At 35.8% G+C, this 16,563-nt stretch overlaps 1 pseudogene; it reads left to right on the top strand.

The window, feature by feature from the left end:
- LOC124885853 overlaps positions 1 to 14,201 on the top strand; it is an 18,682-nt pseudogene extending 4,481 nt beyond the window's left edge.
- Positions 14,202 to 16,563: the final 2,362 nt, after the last annotated feature.

Raw genomic sequence — 16,563 nt, 5'->3', positions numbered from 1 at the left:
GTATACTGGCGTACTATACACATTATGGTGTGATCTGGACATACCTGGCTTGATTGAAAAGTGGATTTTTCGTCAATATTATCACACATGAAAACTGGTTCGAACTTTATTTCCTGGACATAGAAAAATGATTATGAAATTTTCACGCCAATTGTTATAATCAAATTCTTTAGGCATATTCATGCGATATTACAGACTGACAATGCAAAACTGCCACTTGAATATATCAATGAACTTGTAAAACATGCAAATTATTTTCATTCATGGCTGCTAGATTTGCAATATGCACTTCAAGGTTGCATAGTCATGGGAAGCAATCAGCAACACAAGGTAAAACTAGCTAGAAATAAATAAGATAACTGAAATCAAAAATGACTTCCGACATTAATTTGAATAGGACCTCATCAAAATCTTAAGATCCTATATAATCCAACTATTTGGGCCATTTATGTACTCTTTGCTTAAAACTCTTGGTTTACAGGGAAGTACTTAGACTATAATATCAATTATTCTAATAAATTGAAAAAAATAGCTACCCATAAATCAACAATGATTAACAATCGAACAAAAAGGTGAAATAAATTTTGCACAAATTGAAACCCTACACATCAACAATTTAACAAAAATTATGACCTGAAAATCTGAATAGCAGAGATTTATTATCTAAAAATGACTATTTTCTGATGCAATTCGAAATAATTGAACTTTGAAACATGGAAATAATCGGAGGTTTGTAGAAAGTTTTGGTTGCTGTAAATTTTTTCCTCATTTTTGCTTTGGTAAAGGTACTTTTGTTGAGAGAGACAATATAAAATCAAAAATAAAAATTATCTCAACCTAAATAAATGGGGGGAAATGAAAAAGAATGGGAGGGAGTGAAATTTATGTTCCCGCCTCATTTTTGCCACGGTATTTTAGTACCAATTCTTTAAACGTGGCTAATTTATTTATTTTTATTAAATTTGTCACGATTTTTTAAACCGTGGCTAAATAACTTTGGGTAACAAGTGATTTTTTGATAGTGATAACAGAAAGAGAAGAAGCAAGTTAATCTAATTCTTGCCTGTCTTGGTGTAAATCCTGCAATGTCATTATATTTCTTGCTTGTCTAGGTTACCAGTTAATAAAAAATACATTGCCGGTTGGTTCTACGTATATAGCTGGCTTGCCTTGAGTTTCTAGTTTCAGTAGCATATGCTTCTTGATATGGACAGATATGCGAGTTGTGTATTTTTTGTTTCATTGGTTGCTAGTACTATTATTTGTGCTTTTTGCTCAATCTTCTTTTGTCTGTGCCACAGTGGCAATTATTCGCTTAAATCATGATTGTACCAGCTAAATAAGGAATTTTGTTGTTTATAGGCTGACATCTATCAACTCAGCATGGACTAGCAAAAGGTCAATGTACTTGTAAGAGAGCACTATGATGACATCAAGAAGAAAAACAAGCCTATCGTATTATCCCATTGAGCGGTAATCTTTTTTTAATTCTAGAATTTAGACTCTCCTTTTACTTGGCTAACTCTTCTGATTCATATGTTTGTTTGCTAATGATTTTGGTGTGCAGATATGCTCCCTGGTTTGCAAGAAGGTCAAGAGAAAATGTCCATGAGTGACCCTTCTTACTTCCATTTACATGGATGATGAAGAGGTGTCTTCAGATTTCACCTCTAGGCTATCTATCTATATATATATATATATATATATATATATATTAGTCACCTGTAACACTGTGCTACAACTGCTTTGGGGTTGAGTGTCAGTGTTGGTAATAGATTTTTTTACCAGGTGGATTTGTTGCCTTCGAGGTTCTAATGTACTGACAGTAATTTTTTCCTGTGCTATGCATGAACACCAAAGGCAGAAATAAATCTCAAGATAAAGAAGGCTTTTTGCCCACCAAAGGTTGTAGAGAAGAATCCATGACAGGCGTATATCAAGTATATCGTCCTCCCTTGGTTTGAGGAGTTCAAAATTGAACCAAGTGCTGAGAATGGCGATGACAGGTGAGTCATTTCACACATTTGCTCATATCCATCCAGCTAATTTGCTAACAATGATACCATTATTTTAGCTCATTTTTGGTTTTGTTCTTTTTCCAACACTAGGACCTATAAGAATTTTGAAGAATTAGATGCTGATACTGTGAAAGTGGGAGCTTGCATCCTGCTGACCTCAAACCTACATTATCAAAAACACTGAATAAGATAGATACTCCAGGTAGATGCATTTGAAATAATTCATTATGTTAATCTCCTGTGTAGTTCTTGTATTTAACTACCAATTGGCACATTTGGAAATTTTGCCTTCCTTGTTTTTGTTAGGAAATTAAGATTTCTAGAAACTCCTGGTTAATAGATATTTTTTGTAGTAGACAAGTCTTTTATTTAAATGGGTGATGGTTAGTTGGCCACATATGTACTTAGTATTATGTGAGATATTTTGCTTATTTTGTGGTCTATAATCCCCTCTCTCTCTCTCTCTCTCTCTCACACACACACACACACACATTATATATATATATATATAGCATATGTTATGATCCATCTAGAAATAAAAAAAAGAGTACTCAAAAAGTTTCAGTTTCCTCTTCTTCCCTGCGATTCCGTAGCAATTTACAGTTGCATTTTTTATGTTTTCAACTCGTAACCTTTATGGTTCCCATCTTGTCTTGCTTTTGACATGGTATCAGAGCTCATTTCTTAAGGGATCTGAATCTAATCTTGTTGATTGACTCATTTTTGGTATTTTTCTTAGGTCTAGTTGCTGAAAAGTCATAGCACCTGAAAATCAGCCAACGGCAGGTCCTCCAATTTTTACCGGAGAGAATTATCATATTTAGGCTATCAAAGTGAAGGCTTATTTGAAGGCACTCAACTTATGAGATATTGTTGAGAGAGGAGAACATGTTGTCAAGTCATTAAGAGACAACACAACTCTCAATGAAATCAAAAAGTATAGTATGATGAGTTGGTGACTACATCTCCAAGAGCTCTCACTTACATACATTCAAGTCTTACGGAAGTGATGTTACAAGGATTATATCTTGTGAAACAACCAAAGAAGCCTGGGATAAGCTAAAGGAGGATTTTGAAGGCAGCAACAGAGTGAAGTCTATCTAGGTTTTAACCTTAAAGAGGGAGTTTGAGCTCTTGAAGATGAAGGACTCAGATAGTGTGAAAGAATACTCTTCCAAGCTGATAGATATTGTGAACCAAATAAGGATACTTGGTGAAAACTTTCTATATCAGAAAGTTGTAGAGAAGATCATGGTCAGCCTTCTGGACAATTTGAATAAAAAATCTCAGCTATTGAAGAGTCTTGTGACTTGACTACTCTTTAAATAGCTAAGATGATCTCTAAATTGTAAATCCAAGAGCAATGGGTAACTATGAGAAGTGAAGGGACAGTCGAAGATGCCTTTCAAGTAAGGCATAAATTTAAGCAACAAAATAAAGTCAGAAAAGACTCTTTGGAGCACTCTATAGAGGTAAAATTTGATGGATACCAAAGTGAATCATTGAGGAAAGGAATTTTTCATCTTGTGGTATTTGTAAGAAAAAAAAACACTTGGAGAAGAATTGTTGGAAGAAGTCCAAGAGGTATCTTATTCAATGTAGATATTATAAGAAGAATACACACATTGAGAAGTATTGCAGGCAAAAACAAACTCAAAGTGGTCAGTCTTCACAAAGAGTAAATTTTGCGGAAGATCACCAAGTTGAAGAATCGGAGGAGGAGGTATGCATGGCTTCGCACACATCACATGTTAATCGATATAATTGGTATGTCGATAGTGCGTTCACAAGGCACATGGCGATTGATAAAAATCTGTTTGTTAGCTTAGACAGGTCTGATAGGACCAAAGTGAAGCTTGGAGATGGTGCACTAATGCAGGCTCAAGGAAGAGGGTCAGTAAAATTTCCTATGGATGAAGGTATGAAAATCGTAAATAATGTTCTTTTTGAGCCAAGCTTGACTCAAAACATGTTGAGTGTTGCTCAGTTACTTCATAATAATTATTCACTTAATTTTAAGGATAAAAAATGTGTCATTTATGATCCTAAAGAATGTGAAGTATCTAAAATTAGCATGATTGGCAATTATTTTCCAATCTCATACTATTTTGTTGAAAGTTGCTCTTTCAATGTTGAAATGAGTGATACTTGGCTTTGGCACAAAAGGTTCGGTCATTACAACCTTAGTTCATTGGTGTATATGCAATCCAAGGGCATGGTGCTTGATGTACCCAAAATTAACATGTATTGAGATATCTGTGAGTCATGTCAATTTGGTAAATTGCATAGATAATCCTTTCCTATAGGAATTCTTTAGAGGGCGAAGAAAAATATAGAGTTGGTTCATACAGATATATGTAGACTAATGGGTATGGCTTCTTTGTGTGGAAATAAATACTTTATTCTTTTTATAGATGATCTAACTCGAATGACATGGGCCTATTTTATAAGTAGCAAAGTTCAGGTGTTTTCTGTTTTCAAAGAATTTAAGGCTATGGTTGAAAGAGAGAGTGGCTGCCAGTTAAAGTATATCAGGTCAAATAATGGAACTAAATATACTTTGCATTAGTTCAACAAGTATTGTAAAGATTTGGGTATTCAACAACAATTTATTATGATCTATATTCCAGAACAGAATGGGGTTTTTGAGAGAAAGAATAGAACTGTGTTAGAGATGGAGAGATGTATGCTAGTAGAAAAGAAGATGCCTAAATATTTTTAGGCTAAGGCATTCAATACCACAATCTATTTGCTAAATAGATTACCAACTAGAGCACTCCAAGACATGACACCATTTGAAGCATGGAAAGGTATAAAGACGTCTGTGAGACACTTGAAAGTAATTGGTTCGGTGTGCTATGCCCATGTTCCAGATGCTAAAAGAGGAAAATTAGACAACAAAGCAGAACTCTGTATTTTGTTAGGCTATACCACTACTGCAAAAGGGTACAGAGTGTATAATGTTAGTACGAAGGAGGTACTTATCAGTAGAGATCTTGTGGTGGACAAATCTAGCCACTATGATTGGGATTGAGATACTATTGTAAAGAACTAAGATTGAGATATTTCTTCCAGTCCTATCGCTGGAACAGGACACTTTTCAGATGTTGAAATGACTAGTGATTCTTCAGTTTTGAAGACCAGATCACCAGCTCAAGTTTAGGACAAATTTAGTTTTGCTCTTGTCGAACCATTTTCCTTTAAAGAAGCAAAGGGTCATGAATCTTGGATTTCTGTAATGAAGAAGGAGCTTGCCATGATAAATAAAAATGATAGTTGGGAGTTGGCAGTTGGGAGTTGGGAGTTGGTTGATAGGCCAGAACATAAGAATATTATCAGTGTCAAATGGGTCTACAGAACAAAATTCAATCCAAATGGTTCCATCTTCAAACATAAAGCCAGACATGTAGTTAAAGGTTATTCCCAGCAGCCTGGAGTGGACTTTGGAGATACGTTTGCTCCTGTCGCGAGGCATGAAATAGTAAGATTTTTAATTACTCTTGAAGAATAATGCAAGTGAAAATCTACCATTTAGATGTCATATCTGCATTTCTAAATGAATTCCTTGAAAACGATATTTATGTTGAACAACCTGAAGCTTTTATAGTTGCAGGTGAAGAATACAAGGTGTATAAGCTTTAAAAAGTTCTATACAGTCTTAAACAAGCTCCGAGAGCTTGGCATGGTAGGCTGGATACTCATTTATTGTCCCAAGGCTTCAACAGAAGCCTAAATAAGCCTACTTTATACTTTAAAAGGCAAGTTGATGGGAGATTAATTATGATATCCATTTATGTGGATGATTTAATGATCACAAGTGAAGATTCTCTTGCAGTTCAAGAAGTTAAAAATGTGATGCTAAAAGTTTTTGAAATGTATGATTTGGGAGAGATGAAATTTTTCCTAGGAATGGGGATTTCTCAATCTTATGAAGGAATTCTCTTTTCCCAAAAGATGTATGCACTGAGTCTCTTAAAAAGGTTCAAGCTTAATAAGTACAAACCCTTTGCAACTCTACTTATTGTGAATGAAAAGTTAATGAAGAATGATGGAGAAGATAGGGTATATTCAAAACTTTATAGAAGCCTTATTGGAAGTTTGTTGTATCTGACTGCTACCAGTCTAGATGTAATATTTGTTGCTATTTTACTGTCTCGATATATGTAATGTCTCGGAACCAAGCATTTTGGAGCTGCTAAAAGGGTGTTAAGGTATATTAGAGGGACAACTAATTATGGCATTTGGTACACAAGTGTGGAGAATGGATCTCTTATTGTCTATTCAGATAGTGATTGGGTGGATGTTTGGATGATTACAAAAGCACATTAGGTTCTTCTTTTTTATTTATTTCAGGCATTTTTTCTTGGAGCATAAAAAAGTAGGATATCGTAGCTCAATCTTCAGCTGAAGCCGAGTATGTGTGTAACACCCCAACTTAGGCAGGAGTCCAATATCGACAAAATACAAGAGGGATATTGGGTATATAAGTAAGAAAGTCTTACTCCCTAGTGACTTATTGTAAAGTCGTGTCGGCCTGGGCCTAGAACAGACAATATCACTAGTAGGTTGGGGAGTTATAGGGGTCTCTAGGTCTTTGATGGCTTGGGATGCCCGTCGCGGCCAGGGCCTCATCTCGGGTCATGACAGAATGGTATCAGAGTCGCTCCTATGTTATCCCTATCGATGTGGGTTAGAGTTCAAACTGAGTGTAGGAAAATCCTGATAAGCATAGCAAACCTCAGTCCTGAGTGTAGACAAATCCTATTTGGTGGGGTAAACCTCAGCTAGGATACTGAGTTCATAAGGGGGTATATATAACACCCCAACTTAGGAAGGAGTCTCACATTAGGAAAACACAGGAGGGATCATGGGTATATAAGTAAGAAAGCCTTACTCCTTAGCGACGTATTTTAAAGAAGTACAGGCCTGGGCCCAGAGCAAACAATATCACTAGTGGGTTAGGGAGTTATAGGGGTCTCTCGGATCTTAATGATTCGGGATGCCCATCGCGGCCAGGGCCTCGACTGAGGTACGAAGTCTATTCAGTCCCTTTTCAAAATTTATACTGCAGATGTCTTGCATAAGGGTAAGGTGTAGCAGAATATTGAAACTATATTTCCACCCAAGTAGTAGTATTTATTTGTGTCATTACCTATTGGTAGTAAGATAGTCTAGAAGTTAGTTGTATGAAGTCATAAGTTTAGAAGTTTGAGTGGGGGTGATTTTTACATAAAGAAGCTGGTTTTAGTTGCATAACCCTTGATTGAGGGATGGGTTGCCTTTTTATAATAAGTGACTAATGTTGTAGTAATATTTGAAGATTTTATGGTAGTCGGTGAAGGAAGTGGCTAGCTACGATTATTAGTTATACAAAATAGGGAAGGAGCCTAGAATGGATGGTGATGATTGTTATATGAATCCCTTATAGGCTGTGAATGGAAAGGGTTAAAATAGCAAATAAGTTATAAGTATACACACATTGCGGTATATGGAATTTTGAAGGTAGTTGTGATGGACTATTGGGTAGGTAAGTAAGATGTGGAAAATTAGAATATGTTGATGCGATTGAAATGGGTTATATTACAAGATTAAGATCAACTAATCCTATCATGTGACTTTACCCCTTTGGTGGCCTTTTTCTTTAAGTAGTAGTAAACTAGTACTTCATTTAAGAAGGTATGTAGTGGATTTTGAATTGTAATAGTGAGGTTATGGCAGGGTTGTGATTATAGGTAGTAGTTAAGTGAAGTAAAATATCTGGGTTGATTTTCCAATTTGATGGACTAGTATAGTATGTGGCATGCTTTACCTATGGTATATAATTGAGGACAGACAATAGGCTTGGACTTTAGATGTGGAGTGCAGTGGTAAGAATAGTATCTCGAGGTTAATAATGCATGTTTTGTGGGAAGGAATCAGTTGGGATAGTGTAGTGTTTAAAATAGCCTAGGTTGACGACTTGCGGAATAAGGAATGGATAATTGTGATACGTATATAGTCATGAGGACTAGTGTTAAAAATGATGAATTGTGGTTGAGTCATTAAGATGATAAGAGTGATAGTTATATAAGAATAAGTTGAACCCAAGATAGCATGTTGTTAGTTAAGGTTGTATGGTATAAGTGTCATGTGTACCCAACTTGTGTTTTGGAATCTTGTAGTATGGAGAAGTCTGGAAAGTTGTTATATGATGCTCTTAGAGTTAAATTGATGAAAAATAGATAGGCAATATGCGCCCTTGGTATAGTCTTACCGATTTTGTGTAGTTGTAGGTTATGTGATTAGAGGTGTAATAATAGTATTCTAAGGAAGTGAAGATGGAGCGTTAAGTATTTAGAAACGTGGGTGACTATGCCCATGAAATTGTTAGTCTTAAGTTGATGACTTTGGAAGTTATAAGAAATTACGATTAGTGTCCCTGAAAGGGGATATCCTAGAAGGTAATTTAGTGTCTTTGTATTAGAAACTAATGAGAAAAATTTGTGCTTATGTATATACTAATACCCTTTTTTGTGATAAGGAATGTGGATGTGTGCGCTCATGAGAGTGGGAGTTGTATAGTGATGGCTATAAAGGCCAGCGGAAGTTAAGAGTAGCATTTATAGGAAAGCAAGGCCTTCAAAGCATAGTTCTTCAGGGAGAGTTTAGAGTTTAAGTGTAAGGTAATGTCTCTTTTATGTTGAGAGTTGTGGCTATAGATTTTGATGTGGGGATATGTTCGTAAGTCTAGGATTGTGACTTTGATCTAAGGGGAGATGGTGAATTAAGGTAGTTCCTGAATGTTCTCAGCATGACAAGTGTAGGGAGAAACCATGATAAACCTATTTCTACTCAAGAATAATCCTCCTACTTCAATTTAGGAGAGTATCTTACTAATGTATTACGCTATTTGTTCAAGTCATGACTATGCCTATGGTTCGAGTACTCTATGGACCTATGTTCTTGATCTAACCTCCAGACTAGAACAATAATGTCTCTCATTAATCAAGTCTTTCATGTGTTCTAGTGATACGCCGTGTTGTTCGTGATCCATGAAAATCTATGTCTCTCAACATGCTTGGTCCTAAGGAAATATTTTTCTATATGTCACCAATCCATTCTATGTTGGGTTTAGCCAAAGTGATAAAGTTTATGCAAACTCATGGCAAATCTCAGCTCCTTAAATAAGGAGCAATCGCTTCAAGCGAAAATCTTTGTCTTAGTTGTAATGTAACACCCCGTAGCATTCTTGACTCAATACCACTCTTGGTTACATGTATGGAGAGCCGACAACCTGAAAATTTTTCAAATTGTCAAAAAGGACACAGTTATATTTTAAGCTCCTAAATTTTTGTGATTGCTAAATCGATTTTTCCAACCTTGAGATATGGAATTTTAAGTTGATTCATGTTTGGGAGAGTAAAGGAGATGTTTCGGGGAAGTTTTGGATTTTTCGGACAACATTAGAGATGCGTTTGGATGTTGGAAACAGTGGCCCGACATGAAGTCGATGCACCGTATCGATGAAGCAGTGGCCCGACGCGATATCGATGCATCGCATTAGTTGGCGTGTCAGGTGTCCAATTCGTCTTACTGACTTTAGGGTCCAGGAAGGTAATTCAGTTTCTTTCCCTCATTTTATCTTGATATGTACACCAATGTTTTCTCACTGTGCTCTATCCTAAGAATTCATGCTATATTGTGTTTCTTTCAAACGACTCTCTACTTATGATCCATACACTTGATATATGGAGCACTTCGTGTCTATTTTATCGTATCTTCATTTCATGTCCCTCCCTGAGTTGTACAATAAGTATAAGTTATGGTTTAATAGTGTTACTTTCAATCATGATGTTTATGGTCGGGTCCCTTAATGACCCTCCGTATAATAGTATGATGGTGATTGTGGAAGCGCAGTGATGTGTTAGGTAGCGGAGTAGATGTCTTGAAGGTGAAAATTTGATGTGAATTCTCGAGAAAAAGAGGAGATGAACTTTTGTTGTGTGAAATAGCTAAGAAGGGGCGATGTAGTGAAAATATTTGTGAGAGTGATTATTTGTTGGTCTTAGTTGGGAGATCCATGTTATGGGTGTAGTAATAATTAGGCTAGAATGTTGTGGTTGCTGAAAACACAAACATATAAGCTATGTGGTTAGTACTCTCTAAATTAAATCTCGAGTGTGTTTGATGGTAGTGATAAGGTAAAGAATTTTTCTTAAAGAGATATAAAGTACAGGTCCCCATAGCTCAAGTTAGCACGTTTAGCTCCGAGTTAGGCTTCAACATAGCAGTACTAAGTAGAGAGACTCAAACTCTTGTCGTTAGATGTGTGACAGAAAAATTGTAAGATGGAAAGGACAAAATATCTTATTTAATGCTGGGGCATAGCTGAGTGGTGCCTTTAAGCTAGGTCTATTTGTTGTATCATAAGAGGTGGAGAATGCTTCTATCCCAATCTTCCACGAAATATTAGTTCATGATTAGTACCAATATAAATTAGGTTTTTGATCATCAAATAAACTCATGCCTTATGTTGTAATGATTAGGACTCATAGAACCCATGAGCAAAACCATCCCTATGTAACGTCTCATTATCCCATGTTTCGTGCTTACATATTTCTCTCGGGGTTATCACGAAACTCGTTTGATGCTTTTATATATTTTATTGAGGGAAATTATTCAATGCGAGATTATGTTCTTTATTCTACTCTTTTAGATCCTCAAAGGTCCCTACCTATCATTCGGGGATGAATGATTCCAAGGGGGAGATAATGTAACGCCCCGCATTTTCGAGCTAGAAATTGAATCGTCGTCCCTACATATGTAAGCTCTAATTCCATGATTTATATTTAGATTCATGTGTTATGATCTTTCGCCTAGTATATGAAGTGATCATGAGGTGAAAAATGTTCATAGAAATGGCCTAGAGCAAAGTTAAGCTAAGAACCTCTCATTCATCCAAAATTGGATATTCAATTCTACAAGGATCTACTTTGCATATGTATAACTTTAGATACGCATAGAATTTTTCAGCTCAAGACTAACCAAATTGTAGATAATTGAATTAGCTTTCCAACGGTATCAATTTTACCTAAATCCGATAACCGAACAAAGAGTTATGGTATTTTCCGTGTGAGGCGGTAAGCAAATGCAATCTTGACGTGTCGCATCGACTACGCCCCGACACACAACCTGATGCGAATTAAAAGTTGTTTTACTCATTATTTCAGTTCCTAATGGGTCTAGAGGAATTTTGGTCACTTCCGCTCACCCAAAATCCGTCCATAACATATAATTCCAGCCCCAAGAAGCATCAATTGCCTCTTCTATTCGATTTTCTCTAAAAAAAAAAAAGATCAACCTAGGTTTCCTCCAAGAACAAGAAAGCAAGGAACAAATCAAGATTCGAGTTCTACTCTTCAAACCTTATAATCTAAGGTACGTGGGGTTTTCCTAAACTACATGGGCATAAGAAAATTATTTCAAGAACATTTAAACATTGGGAAATCATGAGTTTTTGGAGGGGTTTTGGAATTTATGTTACAATTTTGCTTTATGAATTCTTTTATGACATTATTGTTTGGGTCTTGAGGTTTTTCCCCCAAACTTGATTTATAACCATGTATAAGTATATATGTATGTGTTTGATGAATTTGAATGATGAATTGAGAGCATGATCTATTAGAAATCCCTCTCTTGTTTACAAGCTTCTCGTTTTTCATAAGACATGATTTATTCGCAATGCATTTTGTGAAGCATGATACAAATATCTTGATTATTGTTTATGACTTGATTATGGTTTTGAATTGAAGAAAGGGGATTTTTCATGTTGATAAATGCTGAAATTATATAATGAAAGAATTGCATGATTTTGTCAAAAATACATGACCACCACATGTTTGTTGGAATTATTGAAAAGATAAGAACCTTTGCATGGTTTTGGCTTATGTTTTGAAATATAAATTCTCTTATACTAGTCTGAATGTTTTGGTGGTCTGAACATTGTTTTAAATGAAAGGATCTTGCATGATACCTTATGGCTCAGATACATGACTTGCAAGTCTTGGTATGACGATACCAAAACAGACAATGCCATAACAGACACAAAATAGAAGAGAAATCAGATTTTTCTCAAACTTACAGATTTTGAATTCAGAAGGATGCATGTTTAGAAAAGGATAAAATTGGGCATAAAAAAGTTAAGTGGTTACCTGAAGAAGGCACGAATTCAAATAACTCATTGCCCAAAATTGTGTTTTGCCGATACGGGTTATTTTTTCCTCCAGAGGGATTATACGCTGGCCTAGTGCCCTGTGGCGTATCAGACTCAAACACTCCAACTCTTGTGGCAAACTTGGGTTGGGGGTTTGGCCGCCGAGTTAAGGGCGGACTCCATATGGCCCGTGGATTGTAGACTTATAGGGTGTACTACCTAACTCAGAAGTGATACAAAGAATAGAATTGCATTGACAAGAATATTTTAAGATTATTAGAGATTGCCCATGTATTTTTAAACTATATCATGAATGATATTTTCATGATTTGCTCTCATCTATGTTATATATATATATATATACATTATTTTGGAATGCTCTGTGTACCAGTACATCTGTATTGACCCCCTATATTTTAGAATTCTGAGATAGTTCTGGGGTCCCATTAAGCAGTAGATTGAATTGTCAGAAGTTTGCAGCTGGTGAGCCTCCCTTACTTCGGAAGCCCTGGTTATGAAACTTGTTATTGTCATTTTATTTTGATTCTTGGTCTGACTGGGGGCCTTGTCTCAGATTTCAGATAGATGTCATTTTCAGTTGTTAGAGATTTCGCAGACTGGCGTTAGACGTTGTTAGAGGTTTATGGATTTCATTCTAGATTGTTCAATTGAATTATGATATTGACCATGATTCTGTATTATTTTATACTTCTGCATTTTTCTTCATATTATATGAATATTGTGCATAATTACCAGATTTAGAAGAGTGTCCGGGCCTACATGGTTTGGGATACTCGTTACGGCTAGGGCCTCGACTCGGGTCGTGACAATGTGGTTGTTGCATCTGCTATAAATCAAGGAGTTTGGTTGAGAAAAATCATGTTTGAAGTGAATATTTTGCCAAAAGAACCAACAGTGCTCTATGTGGACAATAAATCAGTCATTGTTATGGCTGAAAATTCAGTGCAACATGAAAGGACGAAGCATATCAACATCAGATTTCTTGCTTTGCGAGATAGAAGAATGGCGAAGTTAAGCTGGTGCATTGCAGAAGTGAAGAACAACAAGCCTATATTCTAACTAAGGCTCTTCCTACCAACAAGTTTGAGTTCAAAGGACGTTGCAGGGAGCTTCAATGAAAAATCATAAGGAGTGTTAGAAAATTAAGGTTTCTCAAGAAACTCCTAGTTAATAGATATTTTTTGTAGCAGACAGGTCTTTTATTTAAAATGAGTGGTGGTTAGTTGGCCACGTATGTACTTAGTATTGTGTGATATATTTAGCATGTTTTATGGTTTGTAATCCTCACACACACACACTCACTATATATATATATACATACATACATATATATATATACATATGTATATATATATATATGTATATATATATTAAAAAAAAGAATACTCAAAAAGTTTCAATTTCCTCTTCTTCATCCCTGCAGTTATGTAGCAATTTACAGCTGCAATTTTTTACTTTTTCAGCTCGTAATCTTTACGGTTCCCATCTTGCCTTGCTTTTGACAATTTTGCTTTGACTCTGCAATTTGATATTCCACTTTTACTTTGGTAGCACTAATGTGAAAATCGATCTCTCAATGTTGGTTTTATTACCTCAATAGTTTTTTCAGTTTGATATATACAATTAATATTGCCCACACACACTTTCTTATTCATATTTTCAATTTCAAGTTATAAAATCTTATTACTTCATAAACAAAATCAGTAATCAATCATATCGGCAATTTAACATACACTAATGCTAAATTTAAGATATTGCACACTTGATGTCTAGTATCTGATGAACTTGAGATTGTGTAGTTAATGTTGAATAAACTACTGTCTCTCGAGATCAGGACGCCACATTTTTTTTTTATAGTTCAATATATTTGTGATCCCACCTTTATTCATTTGTCCAGCCAACTTAGTTTTCAATGTGATATGCAACCGGTGCGTGATCATTTTAAGAATGATCAGAAAGACATACCTTAATGAATGTCTGGTCATTGTTAACTAAACCTTTATGTCACTTGGGGTACCATTATATATTTCAAAGAACTGCGAAGGGAAATATAATTTCCTAATTCTACCTTGTCTATGATGGTGCAACTACTGCCAGTTTGTTTAAGTTGTCCTATTTATCAAAAGGAAGATTGTTGAAAAAGTAATTATGATTGAAGAATAGAATAGATTATTAAAGTTTTTTACGAGTTTTGATAAAAGTAATTCTACTTGGACCATCATGAAGTTTAAGGGTTGGGTTACAACGATCCCCTTATATCTCTGTTTTCTCCACACTCAAATATGGTTACAAGCAGCCCCGTCATCTCTTTACCTTTTTATATGTAATGGTAAAAGTATTTTAAAAGCACTTAAGGTAGTGCTAAACCATATTTATAGCAAAAGAATTAGATCAAAAGTGATCTACTATACCTACAGACTACCTAACATATCTACCAGAGAATCTGTACTCTCTACATGGCTTTCCTTACACCAATAATAAAATAAAAGAATACAATTCATCCTTGCTTTCTTCAGTGAATTGTATTTATCTTCAAAAATTCTTGAGTTCTTCTCTTTCGGTATTGACCACCATATGCAAACAGGGACCAACCTCCACTTCTCTTCCTGTCTCACTATGTCCCATTGTTGTTCCGAGTGCTTAACAGATAGCAGTGTTAGAGTTTGCGACCCAAATTCTATTGATTCAACCCTGAAAAGTTTGCAGTGCGATCTATGTTTGTGATTTTTTGGGCCTAAGATTAATTTGTACGTACGCATTATATAAGGAAAATTTAGTGGGTTGTTTTGGACGGTTTACATACGTCATTGAGACTTTTGTCTCCTCATAGTACTTCTCTCCATTATAGTGAATTCTTCCGCCTCTGCCCGTGATTTTGTCCGTCAAGGGTTTTTACGTAAATTTGTGTGTCTTATTCTTGTTTTCTTTTGGCTTTATGGTATTGCTTATTCTAATCGAATATAAGAAACTGGTATCAGAGCAATTGTTTTCTCGGGAATGGCAACCATGAAGTATGATATTTTGTTATTGAACTGCAACACCAGATTTTCGTTATGGCAGGTCAAGATGCGGGTTGTGCTCGCGCAGATGAATTTGGACGATGCTCTATTAGAATTTGATAAGATGCCCTCATCATGGACAGGGGAGGACAAACGACGTAAGGATCGAAAGGCACTATCTCAGATCCACCTTCATTTATCCAATCAGATTCTAAGGGTGTTTTGAAGGAGACCACTATCGATGCATTGTGGTTGAAACTGGAATCGTTATGTATGAAAAAAGAGCCTAACTAGTAAGTTGTATCTCAAATAACGACGTTATTCCAATTGCATGTCTGAGGGTGCGTCTTTGGAGGATCACCTAACTTTATTTAAAGAAATCATCTCTGATTTAGAGACTCTGGAGGTTAAGTACGATGAGGAAGATCTAGGGTTGATTTTACTGTGTTCGCTGCCTGCATCATATTCAACCTTTAGGGATACGATTTTATATAGTCGTGATATCCTAACCCTAGATGAAGTCTATGATGTGTTGTTCTATAAGGAGAAGATGAAGCATCTTATGAATGGGTCGGTGACTCAAGGAGATGGTCTTATTGTTTGAGGAAGGACTTATGAGAGAAACTCTGAAGGTGATGATAGGAAGAGGTCAAAATCTAGAAATAGAAACAAAACCTGTAATTACCACAAGAAGAAGGGCCATATCAAATCTGAGTGTTATAAGTTACAGAGTAGAAATAAATGGGAAGCTGAAAACCAGAAAAAAAAACAACCAGAGAAGTTCGGTGAAGCCAGTTTTGTTGAAGATGGCAGTAGTGATAGAGAAATCTTGGTAGTTTTTGATGGTAACTCCAAACCTTTTTAGGATTGGATTCTCGATTCAGCTTTCATGTTTCATATGTGTCGTTGGTTTACAACATATGAAACAGTATCTAAAAGTGTTATGTTGATAGGAAATAACATACCCTGTAAGATAGCTGGTATTGGAACAATTAGGATTAAGCTGTTTGATGGGGTTGTGAGGATACTTGGTGATCCGTGGTATGTCCCAGACCTGAAGAGAAATCTTATTTCCTTGAGTACCCTTGATTTGAGCGAATATAAGTACACTGGTGAAGGTGGAGTCCTGAAGGTTAGTAAAGCTGATCTTGTGTGATGAATGGACAGAGAAAGATTACTAATTTGTACGTCTTGCAAGGCTCTATGGTTACAGGTGATGCAGTTGTTTCTGCTTCCTCTCTATCAGATAGTGATCTTGCTAAACTTTGGCATATGCATTTGGGACATATGAGTAAAAACTGGATGGCTGAACTACGTAGGAGAGGACTTCTTG

This window comes from Capsicum annuum, chromosome 7, assembly GCF_002878395.1.
Source record: "Capsicum annuum cultivar UCD-10X-F1 chromosome 7, UCD10Xv1.1, whole genome shotgun sequence".
Taxonomy (NCBI): Eukaryota; Viridiplantae; Streptophyta; class Magnoliopsida; order Solanales; family Solanaceae; genus Capsicum; species Capsicum annuum.
This window is presented reverse-complemented; position numbering and strand designations above follow the sequence as displayed.